Genomic DNA, 27,222 nt, shown 5'->3' on the forward strand with positions numbered 1-27,222 from the left:
ATATTATCATTCCAGAGGAGTACTGGGACAACTTTAAGGAGCACACGGTTAGAGGAGTTGGAGTGAGAGAAGTACACTTTGCTGTGTGAGCGTGAGATTTCAGGGCGTGGCTCTTGTCTAGCCACAGGATGCAAGATCTGAAGATGGAGCTCACCACAGTCAGGACAAGGTTTCTTAAGTGTACAATCCATGGTTGAATGAGAGGTACGTCCGCACCTCCAGCATCTTTTATCCTTCTTTATCCATGATTGTAGTTCCTCTTTGGTTTTGGATTTCATTTGAGGACATTTGGTGAGGTAATGATCATGGCCTCGACAGAACAGGCAGTGGATGTTAGACCTTTGATATGTGGTAAGTTTTCCGTGGGGACTGCCGGAACTGGATCGGAGGAACATCCGGATTCGAGCCATGATAGACAACTGCCTGATTCCTATTCTTGGTGGTTTTGGGTTGCCTGTTGCTGGGCTGTTCCTGCTGATACCGTTGTACAAGTCGGTTTGAAAGCCTCTGTTGTTGGGCTTTGGATTGTAACCATCCAGCCAAGTCCCTTAGATTGTATGGGTTCAATGTGGCTACAGTGAGTTTGCCTTGTAAGTGCAAGAACTCGATGAAACTCTCTCTCAAATATCTTGGCAGCTTGCTCAGTAAACGGTCGACATGAGAGCAACAGTTCAGCTCATAACCAGTTGGGCCCTCTAGCGATACCAGCATACTCACTAGCAGGTGAACCTGAAGGGAGAAACTCTGAAACCCTTGTGAGTCACCAATCTTGACATCAGGTGCTGTGAGTATTGCGGCTATCTCACTCTGAGCCAACTGGTGGGGCTGACCATACTGCAGTTGGAGGGCCTGCACTGTAGCAGTATAAGGCTCTGGATGATGACGGCAAGACTGAGCAATCATCTGGGCTTCAGGCAATTTGAGATGCTCCAGGAGAACGTGGTATTTATATTTCTCGCTCAGCTGAACATAGGGGTTCAAAAGATTGTCCAGTGCCAGCTTCAGGTTGGCAAAGTCCTTCTCACTATCCTTAGTGAAATCTGGGATAGTAGGCCTTGGAACTCCATACAGTGATGGCTCATGTGAAAGCGGGTTAGCTGAAGCTGTGGCAGTTAGATGAGCCATTTCTGAAGGTGATGGTAGCGATATCCGAGCTACCTGCTGTGATGAAAGTGGCTGTGACTGCACGCCAGCATAAGGAAGAAATTGTGGATGAGAGTGGGTAGGAACGATGCACTGATTTCCTGGGGCTCTTGGATGGAATGAATGAAAAGAATGGCTGGTGGCAGGCATGGCCTCACCTGCAGGGGGGGCAGTAGAAGGTTGAGGTCTTTGCTGGTTGGATAAGGAAAGAGGCTGGGAGCAAACACGGCCCAAAGAGGATAGAATGGGTTGTGAATGTACCACATGAATTGGTGAACGTATCACCTGATACTGTAATGGTAAACGCTGCTGTTGGGAAACACAAGTGGTAAGCTTAGGACACAATCCATGCTGTAAAGTGGGTTGTATGTTTAAGCCTTGAGTTGAAGCAAGTGGCTTATATGGGAATGCAGGTGGAACTACAGGCATCTTGACAGTACTGAGAGGGAGGTTATGGAGCCTGTAAGCAGTGAAGTTCTCCTCTGCTGAATCCATATGCCCAGTCAGTGTAAATTGCTGTATGTTTCTCTGTTGGACTTGAGGCCTAACCGCAGCATCTGATGCCTGGTCAGGATTCAGATGAGGTGTGGATGTTCCCACTAGCTGTGCATGAGGCCTTATGTCGTCATATTGGACTTCAGCATTCACATTATGCTTTGTGTTTGGTCCATGAAGAAAGATGGATTGATTAGAATCAGAATCATCAGAATCATTTTCAGGATTATTAGGGAGAAGAGGTACACCTTGGTACATAGGCTCATTTAGGACTTCCTTCAGGTGGTCCAAAAGAGCTCCCCCTGGTGGTTCAAAACCACCTTCAGCCCCTCTCAGTTCATCATGAAGCTTCAGTGGTTCATGACTCAGTGTTGCTTGAATAAAGGCTGAAGACTGAAGAACAGGATTAGCACTGTGGGCATCTATTGGAGGAGGAGGTTTAGGCACTGCATGGTAATTGACTGTTGAGAATGTTGGAAGGTGAGAATCATGGGAAGGTGCTTCCTCTTGTGTCTCAAGTTGTGGCTCATCTTGAGCCTGGGGTTGATTTGTGCTCTGCCCCAGCAATGTGCTAATGTGTTCCAACATTTCCCGTCATTCCCGGCTGCGTTTCTCAAGCTCCTCCATTTTGCCTCGAATGAGTTCCATTTCATTGGTTTCCTCCATTTCACTTTCCTTCAGTGATTCCATCATGTTTGACAAAGACTCTTGATCCATGTTAAGTGTAGAGATGGATTTTCCTGACAAATCTTCAAACCCATAACGCTGTGGTTTCTTCCTCTGTCTCCTGGGATAAGTCTTGTGATGTGCTGATTCACTTCCATTCCTCTCATACTGTTCATTTTTATCTTCTTCCATCGCCTTTAACTTAGGTAGTCAGCGATCCGGCTCGAAGGACCATAATAAAACTTTCTTGGGTTCCGGCAGGGCCAACCGCCTAAGATTCTCAAATTAAAGAGAGAGGACGACGGAATCAGTTTAAGGGGGTTTATTGGCATCCAAACCATGGTTTCTGCAGTGCAAAAGAGTACATAACTCAAATTAGCAACATAAATTAAATACTAAATAATAAATGAACAATTACAAGCTGTGGTCAATAACTGGCTTGAAAACAAGGGGTTGCAAATTAACATAGGTCAAATAACAGGCTTACATTCGCAGGGACGCATGGCCAGAGGGTTGGATGATGCAGCAGAGAGCTCTGCTGGTTCTGCTGTGGGCCTTATATAGTCTTTGAAGCAACACACCTGATTGCAGTTGGCAATCAGGGGGAGGGGAATGAATGGCCTCAGTGGATTGAGGCCACCTGTGTGTAATTGGCCAGCAGGCAGGGGAATGATTTTGATGAGGTTATCCTGTCCATGGCAGAGGCTGCCATTTGACAATGAAAGAATTTACAACAGGTACCCACGAGTCTCCCCTTTACAGACATGCCCACTTTATGATAATCAAATGCAGTTTTGGGCAAAAACCATACAGTTTTTGAATGCAGTATAAGTTTGTTATTTTTGCCTATTCTAAAAATGGTTTATTTCTGGTGTGTTCTTTATACTATGACAGTTTTCCTAAAATTAGATTTAAAAATTGCAATATATCACCTTGCTGTCAGTACAGAAATATATCGCAATATATTGAATCGTTACCCCTCTGACCCCGTATCGTATCACCAGATTCTTGCCAATACACAGCCCTAGAGAGAACACTGTGTGTAGCTTCAACTACTTAGAGATAGGATCGTTTTCATTTACTTCGGCAAACATAAAAGTGTACATTTCATCATCTGTGTAAACGTCATGGAAAAGCATAGTTACCATCAAGAAATAAATTCATTTCATTTCCAGCTGCCAAATAGAATCAAAATGGATATACAAAGCTTGGAAATAAAGTATTAGAAATAAGCCACCACCACTTGAAACAAGAATGAACAAAAGTAAATGCCCACACAGTGTTTTGAGAAACTGGTTAAATCCCTAATCTGCCCCATGCTTCCCCCCACACTCGACCCCCTACAATTTGCATACCGCCCAAACAGAGGCACAGAGGACGCCATCGCCCATGTACTACACACCGCCCTCTCCCACCTGGAAGGAAGGGACACCTATGTGAGGATGCTGTTCGTGGATTACAGCTCAGCGTTCAACACCATAGTGCCCTCCAGGCTCGTCAGTAAGCTCAAGGATCTGGGCCTGAACACACCACTGTGTGACTGGATCCTGGACTTTCTGACGGGACGCCCCCAGGTGGTGAGAATCAACAACCTCACCTCGACTTCACTGACTCTAAGCACAGGAGCGCCTCAGGGCTGTGTTCTCAGCCCCCTCCTGTACTCCCTCTACACCCACGACTGTGTGGCAACAAGAGCTTCAAACACCATCGTGAAGTTTGCGGACGACACAGCAGTTGTGGGGTTGATCTCCCATGGCGACGAGATGGCTTACAGGGAGGAGGTGACCACCCTGGAACAGTGGTGTCAGAACAACCACCTCTCCCTGAACATCTCAAAGACCAAGGAGGTCATCGTGGATTACAGGAGGGGGGGTTGCACTCACCCCCCAGTCACCATCAACGGCACAGCGGTAGAGAGGGTGGACACCTTTAAATACCTGGGTGTCAACATCCATAAGAACTTGACATGGGCCACCCACACCACCGCTGTAGTCAGGAAGACCCAGCAGAGACTGTACGCTCTGAGGCGACTCAAGACTTTCAGACTGAAACCGCAAATCCTCAGGGACTTCTACCGGGGCACCATAGAGAGCCTCCTGACAGGCTGCTTCACCACCTGGTTCGGCAGCTGCACCAACGTGGACCGTAAGGCGCTGGAAAGGGTGGTGCGCTCGGCCCAACACATCACCGGGTGCGAGCTGCCCAGCCTGCAGGAGCTTTACACCCAGCGGTGCCTCAGGAAGTCCCTGAGGGTCATTAAGGACACGACACACCCCCACAACAGCCTGTTCTCCCTCCTGCCCTCTGGTAGAAGATACAGGACCCCCAGGACTCTCACCAGCAGACTGAGGAACAGTTTTTTGCCCCAGGCCATCAGACTTTTAAATCTATAATTAATTTGACACATTCTTACACAAAAATATTTCTTATACTGTATATATTGTTAATACATATGTTCTTAATATGCCCTTGTATAAAGTATTTCCTTTTATAATTGTAATGTAAATGTAATATAATTTATTATTTAATGGAGCTTCCTAGCGAAAAGTATTTCACACGTTTGTACCTGTACAACCGGCGTGACAATAAACATCTTGAATCTTGAATCTTGAATCTTGAACATTGGTCAGCTTCACATTTAGTTTGATGATTTCGGTGGACAATGAGTGAGAAAGTTCTCAGGTGCTGCTCATGACAGGATGCATGGATGCTGACAGACACAGTGTTGAGTGAGTCACCCCTCACCGTCTGTCCAAGCTCAGCGGTGTCTGACATTGAGATGTGAAAACGCTACAAATATTTAGGTCATATTTGAATGTCACTCATGTCAGGATGGAGGAGCCCGCAGCTCACTGACATCACTCATACTATTGTTACCATTAGTAATATCACAGTCAGACAAGTCTTTTGTGGCTCTGGAGGAGCTTTGTCAAGTCTGAGAAAATAAATAGCATTTTGGCCAACGCCATCTTGGATTCTTTTGCAACCAGAAGTGACACGAGAGGGTGGAGCATTTTTCAGGCAACCAAAATGTTAAAATTTAATTTCATGAACTGAAAACACACTGTGAAAGGGTTTAAGTTGTAAGACAAAAACACGGACAACTCCCACCCATACCAGACAACAACGTGGTAGCGACCTGTCAATCACAAGGTAGCCACGCCTTAAAGCATCCCCTGCTTTATGGTCTATTTGACTCTAAATAGGACCACAATTTACTAAATGAACATCATGCTGTATTGTAGAAGGCTTGAAACAAGCAATTGAGACCTTTTAAATCAAGTGAGAAGTAGGCTCATTTTCTCATAGACTTCTATACAATCAGACTTCTTTTTGCAACCAGAGGAGTCGCCCCCTGCTGGCTAGTAGAAAGACTTCAAGTTTAAGGCACGTCAGCTTCGGCTTCACTTTTCAGACCCCGGAGGTAGCCCACTGGATTGGATTTGAGAGCAAAAAATTTCAACAGAAAACCTGTGTTACTAAATGCATACATGAACGTGTACTAAAGGATCTAATGAAGAAGCTATCCAGCTGCATCATGGGAAGCGTTAGATCCAAAAAGTCTGAATATCCTGCACTTTTGATTTTGACCATTCTCTTTTTCCAATATCTCTACGCCCATGAACTTAATAAAAGTGCAATACTAGATGACTGGAGTGACCCTTTAATCTTACTAATACTATTACCACAGCTCCAGGTACAACTTCTGTTAGTGTTATTCCTACCTCCACCACTAGCTATTTGAGTAGAGACATCGATTCTAATGCTCATAGGAAATACTTCTTTAAAGGTCCCATATCGTGCTCATTTTCAGGTTCATACTTGTATTTTGTGTTTCTACTAGAACATGTTTACATGATATAATGTAAAAAAAAAAAAACTTTATTTTCTTAATACTGCCTGCCTGAATTTACCTGTATTTACCCTCTGTCCTGAAACGCTCCGTTTTAGTGCATTTCAACAGAATTGCAACAGAATTGCAACAGAATTGCGTTGCTAGGCAACAGTTTGGGTCCATGTTTTCTTCCTGTCAGCTGATGTTATTCACATCCACTGCAACAGGAAGTAGACTGGGACACATTTAGAATGTTTACGTTTAAAACCGTGTAATGGTTTGAGTATTGTATATTTGTGACCTCACAAATGGACAGAAATCCTAACGGCTTGTTTCAAACGCACAATTTCTGAATACGGGCTGTGTGTGTTTCTCGGTATATTGATCGTTTTGATAGTTTAACAGTATTTATAAAGCACTGAAACCTGCTTTATAATATAAAAAGACATGAAAATCTCACTTTTTACAATATGGGACCTTTAATACGTTTAACAGATTATTTGATTATTGATCATAACAAGATTCTAAAATTATAGTGAGTAACTTTATGAGAAGAAAATATCTGCATTTACAGCAGGCTCAAGCAAACAGCTATGTAGCATAGGTAATTGTTTTTATATGATCAGATTGTGGGTTATACATACGTTAGTTAGCATGTAGTGATGATTTACTTTGTTTCCACTGAATGTCAATACTTTAACTGAAAGTCTTCTTCGACATGCTGTCATGTAGGTCGATGTAAAAAGGGCATCAATGGTACAGCAAACCTTATGCTGTGTGTGCATCAGCCAGGAAGCACAACATGTAGAACAGCAATGATCCCAGTGTGTTGTTAGGCAGAGTGGTGTACAGCAGTGGGGAGGGGGGACAGGCAAAGGAACAGCAGCAGTTCTAAATGTAAACGTTAATCATTCACAGCAGAAGTTCTTTATAAGCTTGACGTGACTCTTCCTGGCTGAGCTGCTAACTCTCTGTCTGTTTTCCCCAGAGGGGTTTCTGCATATTGCAGACAATTTTGCCCAAAATCTACCACTCTTCCTGCACCACACCATCTGCCTGCACTTCACTCTGTACAGCAATGACACTGGAAAAGAGGAGCGAGCATTCTCCTTTTCTACAGGAACAGGAATGTGTAAGGTAAACCAACCTTGACATTTACATTTATTCATTTGGCAGATGCTTTTGTCCAAAGTGACCTACACGTGATGTACGATCCACATCAGAGGAAGCCTTTGAAAAGAAGTGCAAGAACAAGAACTCAGTCTCATGTCCCATCTAACTAGGGGGTGTGACGAAATATCGTGCCACGAAATATCGCGCTATAAAAACGTGACGTGATGCATCGTTGAGATGAAAACCGAATTGCGATAACAGGGCATAATAGGTACTACATACATACGGGCTCCGGGGCTAAAGCTGAAGCCTCTTCCTGCTGCTCTGCAAGGCCTATGGAAGGAGGCTGAATACGCATCATATCTTTGGGGTACAACACATGTGCAGTAAAAATCTGGTCTGCCCTCTCCGAAATGGAACCAACCGCAACGCACGGCCGCAGCTTCAGTTACACTGCGCATGTTTCATACCCCGAGAGCCATGTCCGCCCGTGACCCAGCCTCCTTTCATAGGCCCACACAAACAGTGCAGTCAGTGAACAGCTGAACAGAGAGTTGACGCCACGCCCGAGTGCTGTAAGTGCAATAAAACTTTGCAAGTGTAAAGCCAAGATACGTTATAACACCTGTTCAACTGCTGTTTACTCAAACAGGGCGCGTTAGCTCGGCGGCTAACAGCTAACTGTAAACACGTGTAAGTTATTTAGCTGAGTTGTGACTGAAACTAAAGCTGGCAGTAGGCTGTGTAGTCCAGCTGTTTAGGTTAGTTTGTCATGTATCTTACTGGTAAACTGATCAGCTGGCTGAAACAAAAGACGTATCGAAAAATATGTCTTCATGCGATTTTGGAAGACGAGGAGGATTCTGCTGACTGAATAAAGTTGGGTAACTTGTTCCACCACCGAGGGAGCACCCAGACAGGAGAAGAGTTTGGATTGAGATATCTGGCCTTGCAGTGATGGTAGGACTAAGTGAATGAGAAGACTCATAAACCTGAATGAGGGAGTTCAGGTAGGTGTGCTGCTCTGTAAGTGAGCATTAGTGACTTAAACATGAAGGGCGAATCCTATATTTTATGTTTTTTTTATGTGTTTTATTATGCTTGTCAAAGTTAACGTGATATTAACGTGATTTTTTGGTTGTAGCGGACTCAGTTTTAAGGCTAGAGTGAAGATTCTGGCATCCAATGAAACCACTGGTACCAACCATGTCATAAGATCTTGTCGTGAAGTAGGTTAAATAAGTAACGCTACAAACTTGCACTAAATGTTGGCGAGGATAAACTGGCATGGCCATTTTCAAAGGGGTCCCTTGACCTCTGACCTCCAGATATGTGAATGTAAATGGGTTCTATGGGTACCCACGAGTCTCCCCTTTACAGACATGCCCACTTTATGATAATCACATGCAGTTTGGGGGCAAGTCATAGTCAAGTCAGCACACTGACACACTGACAGCTGTTGTTGCCTGTTGGGCTGCAGTTTGACATGTTATGATTAGGGATGGGTCATGATTTTTCATTTTTCGAATAGTCATTAAATTATAAAAAAAATCTTAAGAAATATATATTTTCCATTGTTTTAACCGTCATGGGTAGGCTATGCTAGTTCCCAGTGATTATCGAATAGTATTTTTGCTTGGAATGCACATCCCTAGTTATGATTTGAGCATATTTTTAATGCTAAATGCAGTACCTGTGAGGGTTTCTGGACAATAATTGTCAATGATTTGTGTTGTTAATTGATTTCCAATCATAAATATATACATACATTTGCATAAAGCAGCATATTTGTCCACTCCAATGTTGATAAGAGGATTAAATACTTGACAAATCTCCCTTTAAGGAACATTTGTAACAGATACGTTACATATGGCAGTGGCATTTAAAAAATTAAGTATTTTATACAAAGACTCTGCCCTGTCTGGGGCCTCTTACACATTATGTTTTAGCTTTTAAAGTGTGTAGGAGTGTAGTGCTCTTCTTGTGAAACTCATGTTCTTCAGAAATGCTAATAAATGTGTCAGTCTGTGGTGTTCAGCTCTCAGGAAGTTCAAACCAAGATGGGGAGACCTCATCACCACCACAACTTTCATCTGAGCTACCTACAGCTGCCAAGAGTCAACAAGAGATTTTAGCTTGTCCCATATGACAGACCTCCTACAGTAGTAGTTTACTTTACCCTGGCTTTTATGGCTGTTATGGTATAGATTTATATAAATCTGTTCTCCTACATTTTACATAAGTTGTCTCCTTGACTTAAAAGCTGTGATGGAAGCACACCATGCTTCAATTATATGAGAAATTCAGCTTAATATTATGATAACTGCTTATGTTTTCTGTGAAACTAATTATTCATTTACATACAAAGCTTGTTAAATCATCAATACAAGTTATAAGTGCAATTATCAGTGCAACAATTGCAGTGGCACATAATAAATATCTTACCTGCATTTTTACTAGCATATAAACAGTGTAGCTTGGATACATTAAAACAATTGTATGAATACATATTGACTGTCAGCAGGTGCTCAGACAACAAACTGTGTCTTCAAGACTGCCACATTTTGAGCTTCATATGAAATGGGACAAATATTGAGAAAGCACTGATTTTAACAAAGGAGAAGTGTTTTCTGACACCAATATAATATTTAATCAGATCACTGTGACCTCCTCCGTGCACACTCTCACTCCCCGCTTGATGCAAGCATACAAATCTAACATGTCAATAAAATAAATAATATTCTGACATTAAAATGCTGAGTGAAGTTTAGAAAGAAGACGTGCCTGCAGGTAGCGCTGTAGAGGGAGGGTGCTGGATGCCTCAGCCAGTAGCTCAGTTAAGAATTTGCCTAGTTTTAAGATGTGTTACAAACTAAGAAACTGTTTGGCTACATACTGGCAGCGTTTGTTTTAGCTTGTTGTACAACACTTTGCTGTTAGCCTAACCGGCACACTGTGGTTGTGTAAAACAGAGCAGCGGTGGATGCGGGTAAAACAGGTGTAAATATCCCTTTTCTACATGTTTATGCTTGTTGAACAGCTGGTTTGATAAAGTACTCTTATTGGCTTTTTACTTGTGAATCTTTTATTGTATTTACAGTAACAAGCGTAGCGGTCATTAACTGGAGTAAAACGTTATCTTTCACTTCACCTGGTTCACTGTCTCCTCTCACAGGAGGACAGAGAGGAGAAACTGCAGCACCACCATAAATTACACCAAAACATATAAAACTACCAATAAAAGAATTCAGATCCGGGTTTCGGGGGGCATCCCTATGTTGACACACTATATCCAATGTGTAGGTAGTAATTAAGTAAAGGAAAGCAATCTGTGCTTTTATGTGTGGCACAATATATTGCATGTATCTAAACTTGATATCTGCTTGTCTGCAGCTCCTTAGCTTTTTCATAATGTACAGGTTTGTGTCACAGTGAGTTAGGCTGTTGTTCCAACACACAGAAAAAACAGCAAACATGGTCCCAACCATAGATTCATCGCTGTGTTGTTAGTGTACTTTTACTCCACACCACAAGGGTTCATAAGCACAGGCTGTTCTTAAAACACGAGCAAGTAGGGATTGATTTGGCATTGTAGGAGATAAGCTCTCTTTCAACAAATGTTCTGGAAGTTACAAATCATGTTTAATATCCTTTTTCAATGTGTTACAGTAACTACTTCTGCCAGTGTTTTATATTGTTTTTATCTCTATAGGACACAAGCCTAGATGAGAGCGACACAGAGATATGCACCCCTGAAAGGTCACTCTCTGGTGTTGGTGCTGACCCAGATGTACCACCCCTGAGAAGAACTGACAGCATATTTGTAAGGTTGCATCATGAAAACTAGTGAGACGCTACACTTTTACAAGAGAAAATAAACATAAAGAATATTTTTGTCAACAAATCTCATGTTTAGATCCAAACCAACAATACTAATACGTATTATGTGTGTAGCTCAACACATTTAGATTTGTTGACAAGAAGAAACATTTTGACGATTGACAGCCAAATTAGGGATGTTAATAATTAACTGTTTAACCGACAATATGAATGTATGGCCCTCTATTAACCTTGTAGCTGTTAATACAACTCTGTCGTAGCCTTACCCTAACCCTGTATGGCAGGTTAATGGTCGGGTTCAGTTGCCCAGGTTTTAAGGGGTCTTGTAGAACATGTAAGATTTTCATTCCTGGTTAATGTTTCTGGCAGATAATTTAGCTATATTTGTAGATTTCATTTCCAGCTGACCAAAGAATATCTGGAATCGATCACCAAGGTGTCTGATGGATCAGAAGCCTCTATGAGCTGCAGTGAAAGCAGTGGTGATGAATATAGTCCATCAAAAGACAAGATTCCATTAATGAAACTGAAGATGTCACAGAGGACGTATAGAAAAAAGTTCTTCTAAAACAGGTATTTTTACACACTAAGTGCTCTCCTTGCTATTTGCTAGTTACCTGCTTTTACCCAAAAAGGGTTGCATTACATTGCTTCCAGTAAACTTCACTGAGAACAATAATGGCAAAACATCACTGATCTGTTTTAACCGAATATTCTCTGGTTTAGTTCAGCTAAAAACACTAAAACACAGAATCCGTCAGCATGTTAGCGTGTCGTTCTCTACCGAGTCTGTTTGTAACCTACAACAGCAACATTATCTTCACTTGTTCAACTGACTTTAGCAGTTTAGATAACAGACACCTGGCTGTCCTGCTGTTATTACAGAATGTGAACTAATCACAGACTTGCCTTGTTAATGACTTGCGATGGTGCACCGCTGCAGTTCACGGCAGTGCAACACTGATTTGCTGTTATTTTTGGCATTAAAAAAAGATTTCTTTGGCTTGGCGGGGGTTCCCGGTGACCTGGCAGCCCACCAAGCCTGTACAACTATAGGGGAAACACTGCATTGTACACTGAATTATTAGCTGAGGTTTTGAAGTCTTGTTATATATGGCTTTCATTCAAACAGTGAAGCTGTGTTGCCAGCTAGTTGTCAATTTATTGTATTAATATACTTATCATTCATTATTTTAACAGTATCCTCAAGATCTAAGGAAGGACAGCGACCTGAGTCTGACCGTGGTGACCCTAAAACTGGTATTTTTACACACTGAATGAACTCCTTGCTGTTTGTTAGTTACCTGCTTTTACAAAAAGGGTGGAGTTAAAAGAATAATGTACTACCATTCTAATATTCTACCTTGTCTTGTTTATGGCTTTATTAGTCTTTAATTCTTTAATACAGCCCAGTTTAACCTGTCACTCATTCACTTGTGCATCCTAGGCTGATTGAAATGGTCTCGATCATTGGCTACTTTTAGACAATTAGAGTAGACTAATAAAAACCTGATGTTACCTGCAGTTGCTCAAAAGTCAGATTTCTCTCCTGCCTACAATATATGATTATTTTCAGCTAAGCACAGGCATATTTTCGAGTGGATTTAAGCCAATAGGCTATTTCCATGTGTATAAATGCAGTCATTTTAAGTTTAGAGTTTATGAAGAGACTGCGCTGCTTCTGAGTTGGGCAGGTTTTTGCTGAGCTGTTGAATTTGATAAGTTCAGCTGTAGAAATCTTGTAGAAGTCTTTTTACTAGGTCTACTAGTACAGGAGGATAAATACACCGTGGTCAATTGAAGTTAAGACTGATTAGCTTATTTTAAAATCAACACACAGCAGCAGTTGTCTGTCTGTTTTGTCGACAGTAACGTAACATGGCACTTTAGTAATCGGGGTATCTGCCATTGTGAAGTTGTCCATGTGTATTAACTTTCCTGGTACAAACTCAACAGTTGACCTTGTAAATAAGATGATTTCCACAGCTGAACATATGAAACTCCATGATTCTGAAAACCTCAAGCGCTGCGCAGTCTGTTTGTGGTAAATGTATTGACTTAAATCCACTTCAAAACATGACATGCAGATCTGAAAATACGCATATACAGTACTGGGTGGGAAATCTGGTTACTGACCAACTGCAGGTAACATCAGGTTTTTAGAGTCTCAGTAAGAGATAACACATCTGTACTCACAGCAGGTGTTGTGTAAATATAGTCCGTCTCACCACATACCAAATATATATGAGGTTGGGTACCACATCCGTCATTGCAACTGATGCTGTAAAAAATTAGGTTACCATGCTGTTTTTTTAAAAAGGCTTTGACTTAGTATCAGAATATCAGCTTTCTTGATGAAATCACACATTTGATCAAATTAATACAGTAAGACTGATTGATCACTGAATAATCTTATACATTGCTACACCCCATCTACACCCTTGATTGTCTTTTACTTTTTATCTCCTTCTTTCTTTCTTAGAAACCTCAAAGAGGAGGAGTTGGTCATTTGTGGAGGTCCACGCTGTGGAAAAGACACTAATGATATATATCTTTTTCTCCCCTTTTTTTTTTTCCAAAAGACGGACAATGCAATTTACAAAGTGAGTTGTATGCTGTAGCAGAAACAAACATGCAATTTATTTTCAGATGGACTTCAAGCAATATTTAAATCAGGGAAGATTAAATAAATATTATTTAATAACACATATGTTTCTCAACTGAAAGCAGGTGAGGACTGACATGATAACATAACGATATATATAAATGGTTTGTTCAATTTGTGAAAGAATACAGTGTACATAAATATATCAATGTATGTTTTCAGGAGGATATGCCTTCATAATTTCAACAGCAAAAGTATTTATCAAATCATGAGCTTGTGCGCAGCCTGATAATGTATAAACTCAAATGACATGAAAGAAGTGAGTGATGAGTCAAACAAATTAGCTCCATTATGAGTTAATAAAAGCTGTTTGCTTACAGCTCCTGCCTGAAAAAGGCTGAACAGGGAATACCAGTTCTTCTTTCAATGAGATGACTCAATAGCAGATGGGAGGGGGTTACCACATACACTGCCAAATAAACTCTTGTCACATGGAAGTACAGTAAACTGAAAAATTAAATGCTCTGCTCTGCAGACTCAGCGCATCCATCTGCTATTCAAAAGTTTTTAAAAGAGCATTGTGTAGGATTCAGTGGCATCTAGTCGTGTGGCTGCAGATTGCAACCAACTGAGTAGCCCTCCGATCACACGCTCAGACTTTCCAAGACTGCGGTAACGTGAGTCGCCATGCGCAAAACCGTGGTAACGCCGTCCGCCTCGCTCAGAGGCCATCATTACCATTATAACACTACTTGAGGAGCAACTAGGGATTTTCCTAATTAACTGTTTAGCCGTTAACCAACATTAAGAATTTTAACTGATTAATGCTATCGGTTAAACGGTTAAAAGAAATTAGGGATGTTAATAATTAACCGTTAAAACCGTTATTAAAAACATTTTTAAAAGGTGATTTTTCTATCTCAGACTCTCTTAAGGTGGGCTGTTAAGGTGGACCAGTTTTTTTCCTTAAAGTGACGAGCCACTCCTCTGAGTTTTGCTCAGATTTTTAACTAATCTGCAATATTTCTTTTAACCGTTTAACCGATAGCATTAAAGTGGCAATAGGCAGTATATTTTTGGCATCATTGGGCAAAAATTCCATAATAATCTTTCAACATATTGTAATTCAAGTGTTCTGAGAGAAAAATAGACTTCTGCACCTCCTCATGGCTCTGTTTTCAGGCTTTAGAAAGTCTAACCCGTGACGGGAGACTTTGACCAATCACAGGTCATTTTATTGAGAGAGCGTTCCTATTGGCTGTGCTCCGGTCATGTGACTGAAACTTGGCGTCATTTTACAGCTAAACAGTGCACTACAAGATGATTCTGAGAACATCTGAGGAGAGAAATAGACATTAACGTAACAGAATATTGATTCATATTTGATCAGCGCTGCTTAGTTTGACTGTTTGGTTGGAGTTTGTGAGTGATTGACAGACGGCTCTCATAGACGGAAGCTGGACAGCAGATCTCAGATCAGCTCTTACTGCTTGTTTTCCTCCGGTCTGTGAAATCTTGCAGATGCCGTTAAGAGCATTGGAGGACACAGAGGCACATGATTTTTTTCAGGTTACCTGTTTCATGTACTACTGTCAAGAAATAGCGACCGTTTTATAAAAATAACTTTTTTGAATCATATTTGCTTCAATCTCGCCTACTTGTCGGTCAATGAGTTGAAAACCCTGGAAAAAGCTTGTAAGTGGACCTTGAGTCAAGATTTTTTTGTCAAACTACTATATCCAAAGACAAAAATGAATTTTTGCATTCAATCACCTTGAAAGTTTGATTATCTGCTCTGAGCCAATAAACAGTGTATGATGTTTTTATTGCTTTTTTACAGGGGTTACGCGCGGGACTATTTATTGGCCAGGCACAGTGAGGCCCTGCATGGAATTATGTTTGTGCCTCAATTCTATCATTATTATCATGCATAATAATTTAATTTGAGCAAAATGTAATTAATAAAATCAGCCAAATGGAAAATTGGACGAGGCCATTTCTGACTGGCTGTCAAAACCGATTGCTGATAGGCTTGCTAGGTAAGCTAATAATAATTTAATTGTAAATCCTCTACAAAATATAATTAATGTGCAGGCAAAAAAATATTTTTTCGTTCTAAATGTCCCATTGCATGTTCAGAATTGAGGCACAAATATAATGCCATAATATGGCACTGTCTGACAGACATTTTCAAGACAAATACACTGAAAAAAATAAAAATATTCAGCTCTCTACCACATTAACTATCTATATCAATATTTAACGCCAGGATGCAGGCTTCTGTTGTAAGAGAAGCCAGTTTACAGATAATAGGCCTTCTCAGCAATCACATGGGGTCAAATCTATTGCAGACAACAAACACAAGTTTTGACCAAATTGCAACAAGACATGTTGAGTTTTGTGTTTAAAAAAAATAATCCCAAAACTTAACCACAAACTCAAGCGAGTCAAATTATTTTTGAAAATCCAACTGAGAAACACTTTATGGATAAAATAACCAATGATTTATGGCTAATCCACTAAATTAAGTACCTGTTGAATCAACACTTTCCATCACATTGATACAACAGTGCTGCTCAATCATTTTTGGCATTACCCACAATGAACTAAATACAACCAGAAATGAACACAAGTATGAATGGTAGAGCAAAATATCTCTCCCCCTGTCATTATATCACAATCCTTACTCCAAAAAAAATACAGTTCCAGCCATCATTTAGCTTCTCCCAGCCCACCCTACTCCCTCAGCCATGGACCAGACAGCTACTGCACCTATCCATCATCCCAGTCAGACAAGACAGAAGGGAGGATCCCAACAACTCATTATCAACATGGACAACACAAATTAGAGGTCACTTACTCAGTGCAAGCTCTGCAATCACACACCAATGAGAGAAGAGAGAGAAGTGAAGAACACAGCAGACCTCAGTAATACCAGAGAGAGAGAGTGGTTGCAAAGAAGTGACACTGGCGCTACTTTGTAATTTATTAACTTTAATTAGGTTGATGAATTATACATTTACCATTAATGACTGCCTGAGTGTGCTTATGTCAGCCGTTCTGTGCTTTACTTCTAAATACTGATACAGTAGTACCAAGGAACTCTATTGAGTTATATTGAATGATAAGTGAAGCTTAAGTCCCCCCCCCCACCCCTCTACAGCACAGTACATTCAAACATTATTACATGAATACTCTGCCAAACCTCCATAATTTAGAGCAAGCTCTGTAGTTGCTAGATCTATTTTATAATCAATAGCTAGAACCAAATCAAACATCTTATTGTGCAAATTGCCCACAGTGTCAGTGTGCTGCGGCAGTCGTACTAAAAATCAAAGCAAATCCTCTTTCCCACCACAAATACTTGTCTAGGCCACTACACACCTGTATCGCAGTAAGAAACGGGAAACACTATAGTTTGAACATAAAGTTGAAACTTTTTTATCAATGCTAGTCTTTATAATACCTAGTTTAAAGAGGTGCCGCAGCCCCCTCAGCACCCCTATATCCCACATCCATGTTATGTGCATAAATAATAATAATAATAATAATAATAATAATAATAATAATAAAAATATATAAATAAATAAATAGGCCAGCCTTTATTTAAAACAATATCTGCATTTTTTCAGTACTATATACCTTTAAAAAGTCATGGAAAATGACTTTTTAAAACGGTATTTAGGGCTGTCAGAGTTAAGGCAATAATAACTCGTTAACGCACAATCGTTTTAACGCCACTAATTTCTTTAACGTATTAACGCAACTTGTGATTTTTAAGTTGTAGCTGGCTCAGTTCTATAAAACCTAAGGAATCCATTGGTACCAACCGTGTCATACTAGCTTGTCACCAAGGAGGCTAAATAACGCTCCAAAGTTATGCTAAATTTTGGAGAGGAAAAACTGTCATGGCCATTTTCAAAAGGGGTCCCTTGACCTCTGACCTCCAGATATGTGAATGAAAATGGGTTCTATGGGTACCCAGGAGTCTCCCCTTTACAGACATGCCGACTTTATGATAATCACATGCAGTTTGGGGCAAGTCATAGTCAAGTCAGCACACTGACACACTGACAGCTGTTGTTGCCTGTTGGGCTGCAGTTTGCCATGTTATGATTTGAGCATATTTTTTTATGCTAAATGCAGTACCTGTGAGGGTTTCTGGACAATATCTGTCATTGTTTCGTGTTGTTAATTGATTTCCAATAATAAATATATACATATGTAGCGCTTTCTGCACCTTTTTATAAAGGTAGCGCCCTGTGTTCGTAAAACTTAATTCCCAGGTTGGCTTTAGTTAAACCCTTATTCCTGTTGTTGCTTTATTTTAATAACCCATCATTATTTCCTCCCTATTTCTTTTATGTGACTGCACTGTGATTATGTTTATACCATTAAAAATCACATAACAAATATTTCCCCAACAATTTACTCAATTTATTAACTAAAAGGGAATGATATCAAAAATATGTAAAATAAAAAAGGTTCACAATACTCTCAATAATAGTATACCAAGAAAATAGTACTTGGACCTTTGACAGAGGTAAACAAGTCAGTATTAACCCAAGTCAATCTTCTATGTTCCTTTAACCTTCTGGGGTCACTAGCAAATATGTCACCCTTTAATGTACTTGGTCTAGCCCAAAATAACATAAAGCAGTACCAAAGGATATACAATGAACTCTTATGGTTTCTTCTACTTTCACCAAAAATAACCTGGTGGGCCCAAACACACACTCTCACACACACAAACACAAGCGGCGCAATATCAGCTAACTACTCGCAACGTATACGTTCGGCGTTTCGCTGGCTTGCATTCCTAGGCTCTAGTTTTTACAGCACTATAACCTACAAACACACTTTAAACCATAAATCTCTAATTACTACATCTCTTTTCGTTCCACTCGCTTCTCTCCAACCTCTCCGTTGCGCCGCTCCCTCACTTCTCTCGCTCGACCACCCGCTCCTCACTAGTCCCGCCCCACAGCCAATCACAACCAGGTAAAGTGACATGACACATAAACAACCAATTACATGTAATAAAATTAAACAACATAGGTTGTACTCAAAGTAAACCACATGCTCACCAAGTACACTGCAACCAGCCTATTTAAAGGGACACAATTATTACAATTATTATTATTATTAAACGTAATTCGACATCTTCAAATGTGTACAAATATGTGTCTAGAGCCCTTCTCGTGTCAGCGGACAGGCTAAATATCTTCCGGCAGCGCAGAATAAAACCCACGCACTTCAACACCGCTGCTGTAAAAAATCCTAGGAGAAACACTGTTGTTACAATATTCCTTTCCCAGTGTCCATTCAAGATGTTTTAGTGGGCCTTACTTGCTGAATGCTTTGATACAAACAAAAGTATTTGGCATCGGGCATACAAGTGCTTAATATGCGGCTCATTGTCTATTTCATTTGCCAGTTTGTCCAACAACTCATTCAACATGAATTACAAGTCCATTATTTGCATTTCAGGGGAGGTTCACTGACTCTGTAATTACTACTGTGTAGGAAAATCCTCCATGTGCAGACACATACACACACACACACACCACAGGGTTTTACATTAAGCATGGCCCGATGGCCCTTGGCCATGTACTCTGTGGCCACCAAATAGCCCCCGTAGGTGGCCCCCTGTGGACACGGAGTTTTATGAGGTCTCCCTTGAGAATGAGACCGTGTGTCTCAATGAGATTACAGTCCGTGTCCTAACCATAGACCGAATGCGACGCAAGTGAGCGTCAATGACAAAATCAGTTTGATTGCATTGTTTTCTAATGGAGTGTTCTAACTGGCCGCAAGTGCTTTGAAAATGCTGCAATGGACGGGGATCTTTAGGGATGCGATCAGGAGATTGGCATTAAAGCTTTCTAGTCACCGTTAGCTGTTAGCTGTTAGCAGCCAGTAGGTAGCAAAGTCCTGCTTGGCTAAATAACGGAGCTAACAGCTAACATTAACGGCGGTTGCATTGAGATACATTATGTTGAGGTAAATTATAACGTTATCATGATGTGTTCGAATATAATCTTGTAAAATGTTGTTTTCGGTCGAGAAACTTGAATAAATCCAGCTGTTTGAAGGAGATGTTTTCACGGCGATATAAAATAGATAATAGAGAGGGAATTATTACCTTTTTAGCTAGCTTATAATATATCATTTAAACTACTAATGTCAAGATTTCCTTTAATCAAAGCATATTTTTAAATACAAATACAATCATTTATTTCCTAATTATTTGAATTGTGTGTTTTCATGCAAAAAAAGATAGAGTTAAGTTTTCAAATTAAATAAATAATTACGTCACAGCTAAAGCCCATCTGTTTTCCAATGAAAGTAGTGAGCAGCAATAGCTCAAAAGGCCCTAAATCTAGCCAGAAAGTAGCCAATTCAGCAACACTGACGGTCCGTCCGTTCAGGCCTCCCTCCGAATCCACTTCCACAAAATGATCATTATGGACATAAACAACAAACATGGCTATTAGTACTCACAGCTGTCAAACTAGCAGCTTGTGGCGATGAGTACTCGGGCAGAGTGAGCGCATGCGGGCAGGCAGGTAGGTAGACAAGCAGGTAGGTAGAGAGGCAGGTAGGCCTTCCAATCATTTCATTCAGGCCAAAGGAAATTATTGGACGAGCTTATTACAGTCCTGCGACAGCCACAAATGTACATAAATATAACAAAAACTGTTTCTAATATACACCCTAACTTAAAGTAAGGCTGTGTTAAGTTGCGTTAAGTTGCCTTTTCTGCATTGTGTTTACATAAGTTTACATATTGGGCCACCAAAAACGTACAATGGCCACCAAATTTAGGGGCTTGGTGGCCCGTGGGGCGAGTGCTTAAAAATTTTAGCGTGTATCCCTGGACCTTACCGGCCCTGTATTCTGTGACGCAGGCAGAAAGTACACAGTCAGTAGGGGTGTCACGATTCTCCAAATCCACAATTCGATTTGACTTTCAATTTTAAGGCCGCGATTCGATTCGATTTTCGATTTAAACATGCCATTGTTAGTCTATGGAGTCTTGATTCATAAAGATCAACAGAGCATTGGTTTCATTCCCTGACAACTGTTATTTACACTTTCAAATTCTTCTTTAAAAAGAGAACTGAACTCCCTTTTTATTTAGAAAGTGTTTCAAAAATTAGACTACAACAGTCTAGAATAAAAAAAAGCTGCATCTTTTCAATATCAGTATCTGTGTGACCCACCTCAGTACAGAATCGTTACAAAAACACAACAGAAATCCTTCTGCAGTCCATTACACATGTGCTGCAACGTTAATCTACAAAATACGGTTTTGTTGTCATTTACTGTCGCGCTTGTTTCTCTCCTCTTTTTCCCTCTTTCCTCTCTCACTCCTCTGATCGCTGTTTGTCACCGAGAGCTTGTTGCTACTATCAGCTGCTCCGATTCAACAATGTTGAGTTGAAAAAACGTGCATGTAAATTCAAAACGGCTGAAATTCAACCGTGGTGTTGTTCTGTCGGTAGATGCAGTGACTTAATGTTAAACCAATTAAAAGTACACAATTCTACAATTCTACAATTTCATTTAGCAGACGCTTTTGTCCAAAGCGACGTACATCTGAGGGTTCGTACAACACAAGCGAGGATCTAGATAGGAGGGAACAACGCGAGTAAGAGCCAACAACAGCTTCCAGTCTGATCGGACACAGGTGCCAACAGGCCGTGCACAGAGGTGCCAACAGGCCGTGCACAGAGGCAACGCACAGGGTGGATAGAAGCAGACTTTTTCTTTTCTTGTCATCATCATTAAAAATATCAACAACACCATCAATGTCATCATCATCATCATGATTATCCTAATCAACATCAGCAACATCCTCAATATCCTCGTTATCAACATCATCAATATCAATGTCAATGTCGATGTCTTTAGCTTTTTCTAAAAGGTGGAAAGGGACTCTGCGGATCAAATGGAGTTCAGTAACTCATTCCACCACCGGGGGACGACAGAGGAGAAGAGTCTAGTTAGCGACTTAGGGCCCTGTGTGATGGGAGTACCAGGTGCCTTTCATTGGCCGAGCGTAGTGGGCGGGAGGGATTCTAGACCTGGATGAGGGAGTTCAGGTAGGCGGGAGCCGTTTTTGTTGCTGTTTTGTAAGCAGGCACCAGGGTTTTGAATTTGATGCGAGCTGCAGCTGGGAGCCAGTGGAGGGATATGAACAGCGGGGTGACGTGTGCTGTTTTGGGTCGGTTGAAGGCCAGTCGTGCTGCCGCGTTCTGGATCATCTGCAGAGGTTTAAATGTGCATGCAAGGAGGCCTGAGTAGGAGAGCTATGAGTAAGGAAAAATAACTAACTTACTAACTAAAGTCCGCTAGCCGCTAGGCTAATTCATGCAGTGTAAAATGCCATAGACATGCAGGAAGTGCCCGGAGTATTGTAGCGACAGGTACGGCCCACATTTCCCATCATGCCTGCCTAGTCCTGAGTGCTGGACTGAGTAGTTTAAGTTTGCTGTTTTATGTTCCAAAATACAAATGTAATGTGAACTTGGTGGCTTATGTTGGTAATTGTGATTTTTGTGCTGGTTTATAGTTCAAACCATGAGTGAGATGGCTGTTACATTTCTTGAGTCCAGCTGTATTGTCTTTGGAACATACGTAAGCAGGGGGATAGTGTCGATCCTGCTCTTGATTTCGATGTTCGAGATCGGGAGTTAATTCCGATCGATTTCCGATTTAGAATGGAAATTGAGACACCCCTAATAGGCAGGCTGAGTTAGATAACTGCTTCACTGTGGAAAAGAACATCACACACTCAGCCGGCATCATTCTGCACAAGCCCAACCTGGAAGCTCCATTAGCAGCAGGCTACACCAGGTGAAGTGGAAAACAGCCAATTATGTCAGGAGGAGACATTGAGCTCAGCCGCATAAAAACTCACAAACTAACATATTCATGAGCAGACATGAGGCCTTTCCCATTCCCGAGTTTGTACCTCCTCGATTCCTTTCCTCGACTCCTGTCCTGTCCAGAGGAGCCAAGGCAACAGCCGTTTAACAAATAAGACATCCTCACTCTCGGAGCCGTCGTGTTAAAGTGACGTCAATTAAATATGACATGTGGCACAGCTGCATCAACTATTTAATGATCTCTGTCAGATGAGCAGAACAGTGTTCATGACAACTTATAGGCTATATTTACTATGAGTAATTCAATTCACAACGTGGCATAATTTGACAGGAATGAACGGATGTCAGACATTTTTTAACACACACACACATTACAGCCTTTATATATTTTAATGTGTGAAGCACTACAGATGTTTGTATGAAAAGTACTATACAAATAAAGAGTGACATTTTATACATATATATATATATATATACATATTATATATATATATGATTGAGTGATTTATATTATCCTACACACAACAGCATTCACAACATATCTTCAGCATTAGAATGTAAGAGAATGTTCTTATTGATATAATAATTGTCCGTCAGCAGCTGTTTGCAGCTGTAAACATCATGTCACGATTATAGCACTTGAATTGGATGTAGCCTACATTCAAGATAAAAATATCAGTAATATCAAGGTGAAATGTCATTAAGGAATGCGGTTAGAGCAGCGCCTTACGAGGCGCTACACAAACGGTGAAGGACAGAAGGTTTGATCATCTTAAATAACTACAACTTAGGAATGAAAAAGGAACAGTTACATTTGTAGAGTCCTGCCATGGTTTGAGATTATTCCAGCTGTGTGTCACGCCTCTTTCACATTGCGCACGACGAAAAGACTTCCACAAAGGATACACCGGTGTATCCTCGCTTATAGCTCCTCTGGCAAGCCTCCTCGCTCGAGCGAGGAGCGAGGATCAAGGAGGCTTAAATTTGGGAAATGAGCTACGGCATATACAGGCATGCTCGTCTACAAAAACACAGGACACACGTTTGTATGTACATGCACACATACTCTTCACTCCATTGTAGCACTGCAGGATGTTGTTATACATAGTAATTTCCTTTGAAAGGCCTGAATTAACAGCCATTCACAGATACTTTGGTGTAAGTAGATTTGGGTAGTTATTATGCACCAAGCTGCCTTACATATAAATCCATTTACGACCGTGGAGCCAGAGCTGTTCTGGCTTTGGCTCTGGCTGTCAACAAAGGTTTTTTAATCAATTCCAGCCAAACCACTGGTTAACAGTTTGCCACAATTAAAAGAGGACCCGGGATTAAGGATAACTAAATTATGTTGCATTCAATGTGAATCTCTGATTGAAATATGACCCTATACACAGAATGATGAGTTGTCTTGATGGACTTCTGATCATGAAGTGTATTGGTAACTCACTGCCAGAGCATCTCAGTCCTTCAAAATTTCCCAGAAAGCTTCACCACAGAATGAAATCTATCTGGGAGACGACCAGGCAAGTCATCAGCAGCACCCATGCAAACGTCCTGTGTCATGAAGTCAGTCGAGCGAGGTGAAGGATGAGTGCAACTGAGCAAAGAGCTTCTTCCCTTGTTTAATTCATGATCTCACATTACAAAGACACCGAGCTTGGGCATACGGTTTCTTTAAGATTCCACTACAGGTCTGGTGTGAGTCAGGAAAAAGGTAGTCATCTCCAGGTATTGATACGTTTGGGAATTGGACAAAAAGATTGTAGACGTGAGACACTGTGGAGGGAAACTATGCTGTACTCTGCAGTGCTGTGCTGTGCTGTGCTGTGCTGTGCTGTGCTGTGCTGTGCTGTGCTGTGATGTGATGTGATGTGATGTGATGTGATGTGATGTGATGTGATGTGATGTGATGTGATGTGATGTGATGTGATGTGATGTGATGTGATGTGATGTGATGTGATGTGATGTGATGTGATGTGATGTGATGTGATGTGATGTGATGTGATGTGATGTGATGTGCTTTTCAGAAAGGATTTTTTTTTGGTATCATTATGCCAATATTTTCACTTCTTGTGATTTTGCAGTGTTATTCTTTTTCAAAAGTAGCATTCTCTGTGAACCCTCAAAAACAGATTACATTTTGTACCTATTTCTTGATGAACAACAGTTTATCCACCTGCCCAGTATTTTCGTACAGCAACAACAGTGCAGGTTGCCAAATACGGCTGGTGAGCACAGGTTTAGGTCTCTGTCCAGGCAGAGTAGGGATTTCTGGCACAACTTCACCTACTTAAAAGGGCCATGGAGAAGGTCAGAAGTCTGAAAAACTCCAGCAGCTTGTAGTATGAAGACCTTTGTTGTCAGACCAACACATTTCTGAATCAACAAGCTGTTGGTTTAAATGTTCTGCTTACGTGCAAACGAAACAAACAACATACAGCGTGTTAATTAATGAGCTTTAGAGGTGTAATTTTGAACTTTGGAGAGAACCAGGCTGGCTGTTTCCCCCTACTTCCAGTCTCTATGCTAAACTAGGCTAAACCTGTCCTGACTCAAGCTCAGTACTTAAGACACAGACGTGAGATTGATGTCAATCTTCTCATCTCACTCTCGGACGGAAAGCAAGTTAACTAAAATGAACATTGATTTTGAAATATGCTGACCACCGTGACCATTAACCAACCTATGTGCATGTGGTGTGAAAGACTTTGATAAAACTCATTAACCCGAAGGAGCATGTACCCAGACACAAGCAGAGCAATTCCATATACACAATAGCAGGCCAATGCAATAGGGAATTTACAGATCTATACATGGTGGCTGTGACGACCCCTCCACTCCACTTGGTGTCCCGTGTCTTTTTGCTGGTTCACTTTTGTTTTGCAGGAGAGAGGGTTGTCAGGCTGATGAGCCACACCTGGGCTTGGTGTGGTTGGGATAAAAGCTCTCTACCTTTCAACAGATGTGGCTCTCTTCCTTGGCTGGCACACCTGTTTTGTTTGCAGCAGACATTTTCACACACCCACACATGCCTACATCACTGATTACTGACTTTCCACGTTTATTTAGTTATTGATTGTTAGTTTGTTAAATAAATGCCTGTTACTATTTTTAAACTCGTCTGGTCTCCCATTTTTGTTGCAACCTTTGAGCCGGGTTGTAACAGTGGCGAAGACACAACTGCTGAATAAGCACATAGGTCAACATACAAGGGAAAGTCTTCAGGTCAAGGTTCTGTGATCTACCTCCATCTAGAGCACAAGGGACTCACTGGGGAGAGCAATGTACACAGATGAGATACCACTTATGGTAGAGCAGGAGTGTCATGAAGGCAAAATTATGTTAAAGGGGAACACCACCTAAATTAAGAATTCCAATATGTCAATAATCAATATTTGTGAACATGAGCTACTCTCTCTAAAAGCCAGAAACCAAAGTAGTAAGTCTCAAACTTGTGATGTCATGAAGTATAAAGTCTGGAGTTGTTCCATAGACGATGAATGGGAGACTGATTTTGTGGACCCACAGATTGTTTGTTTTCTTTTTGCTCCAAATGAGCTTAAGGGTGCTTTCACATCAGGGACCCCGGCCCCGACCTGAGTACACTTAACCCCAAAGTCCAGTTCGTTTGATTGGTGTGAACGCTCCGTACTGTACTCCAGTTGAAAAGGTGGTCTCAAGCACGGATCATGTGTACTCGGGTACGGTTCGCATCGGGTGTGCAAAGCCAACCGTGCCGAAACACGGAAGTGGACCGCTATTAAACACGAGTAATGTTAGCAGTCAGCGAGTAGTTTCAAAAGGGCAGGCTTTTTTCAACGCCGCCGGCCTCCACCGAAATCTGTATACATATAAAATTGTTTCATGTCTGTGTATGTGCGCAGCATTCGCCGATTTCATCCTCTGAACTACACGGCCATGGGTGATAAAGCAGGAAGGCAGGCGAAAGGTTCCTTAAAATATAAACAATAGTAGGCATTGGGGTTGGGCGATGTTTGTTACCTCCGCCAAGGCCGAAGGCCTAGGAAGGAGGTTATTTTTTCACAGCCGTTGGTTTGTCCGTTAGCAGGAATACTCCAAAAGTCTGCGATGGATCTGAATGAATTTTTTTGGAGGGGTGGAGTTTGGCACAATGAACAATCCATTAGATTTTGGTGGCGATCCAGGGGGGTTGCAGCGACGTACATGAAACCTGCCTTGGCGGAGGTCTGCTCTCTCCGAGTGCACTTCTAGTTATTTTATTTAGCTGGTTTAATGGTCTGCCGCCGAAGAACGAGAGCCACTCAGCGGGCAGAAAGAGAGACAGCATAGAGTCGGCATATTTTCACATCAAACTCTGTGAAATAAGAGTTTATTTCAACCAAACCAGAGTTGGTGGTTGTTGGGAAGACTAACGCCGACAGTTTTGGTGAGTTTTATTTAGTTTCTGTCAAGTTTGAATGAAGTGTTTTATGATGCTCCGCCACAATAACAGCTGATCTCAACATAAATAAATACACGTGGATGATGACACAAGTGTACTTGGGTATAGACTAACTTTACTAATGTGAAAGAGCGGAGAGGGGAGAGGGGGCAATCGTACTGTTACAGTTGTGTAACAGAAAATGTTCCCATATACTCAGAACATT

The 27,222-nt window shown here is 41.2% G+C and overlaps 1 protein-coding gene and 1 long non-coding RNA gene across 4 annotated transcripts in view; one reads left to right on the plus strand and one right to left on the minus strand.

Annotated features, from left to right (window-relative positions):
* Positions 1 to 27,222, minus strand: part of LOC141768803 (voltage-dependent N-type calcium channel subunit alpha-1B-like) — a 211,022-nt gene that overhangs the window by 147,414 nt on the left and 36,386 nt on the right. The window lies entirely within an intron of this gene.
* On the plus strand, positions 6,368 to 9,349 carry LOC141768810 (uncharacterized). Its single transcript, XR_012594217.1, has 3 exons — positions 6,368 to 6,743; positions 6,872 to 7,036; positions 7,128 to 9,349. It is a non-coding gene; the product is annotated as an uncharacterized LOC141768810 (long non-coding RNA).

Source organism: Sebastes fasciatus, chromosome 6 (assembly GCF_043250625.1).
Source record: "Sebastes fasciatus isolate fSebFas1 chromosome 6, fSebFas1.pri, whole genome shotgun sequence".
Taxonomy (NCBI): domain Eukaryota; kingdom Metazoa; phylum Chordata; class Actinopteri; order Perciformes; family Sebastidae; genus Sebastes; species Sebastes fasciatus.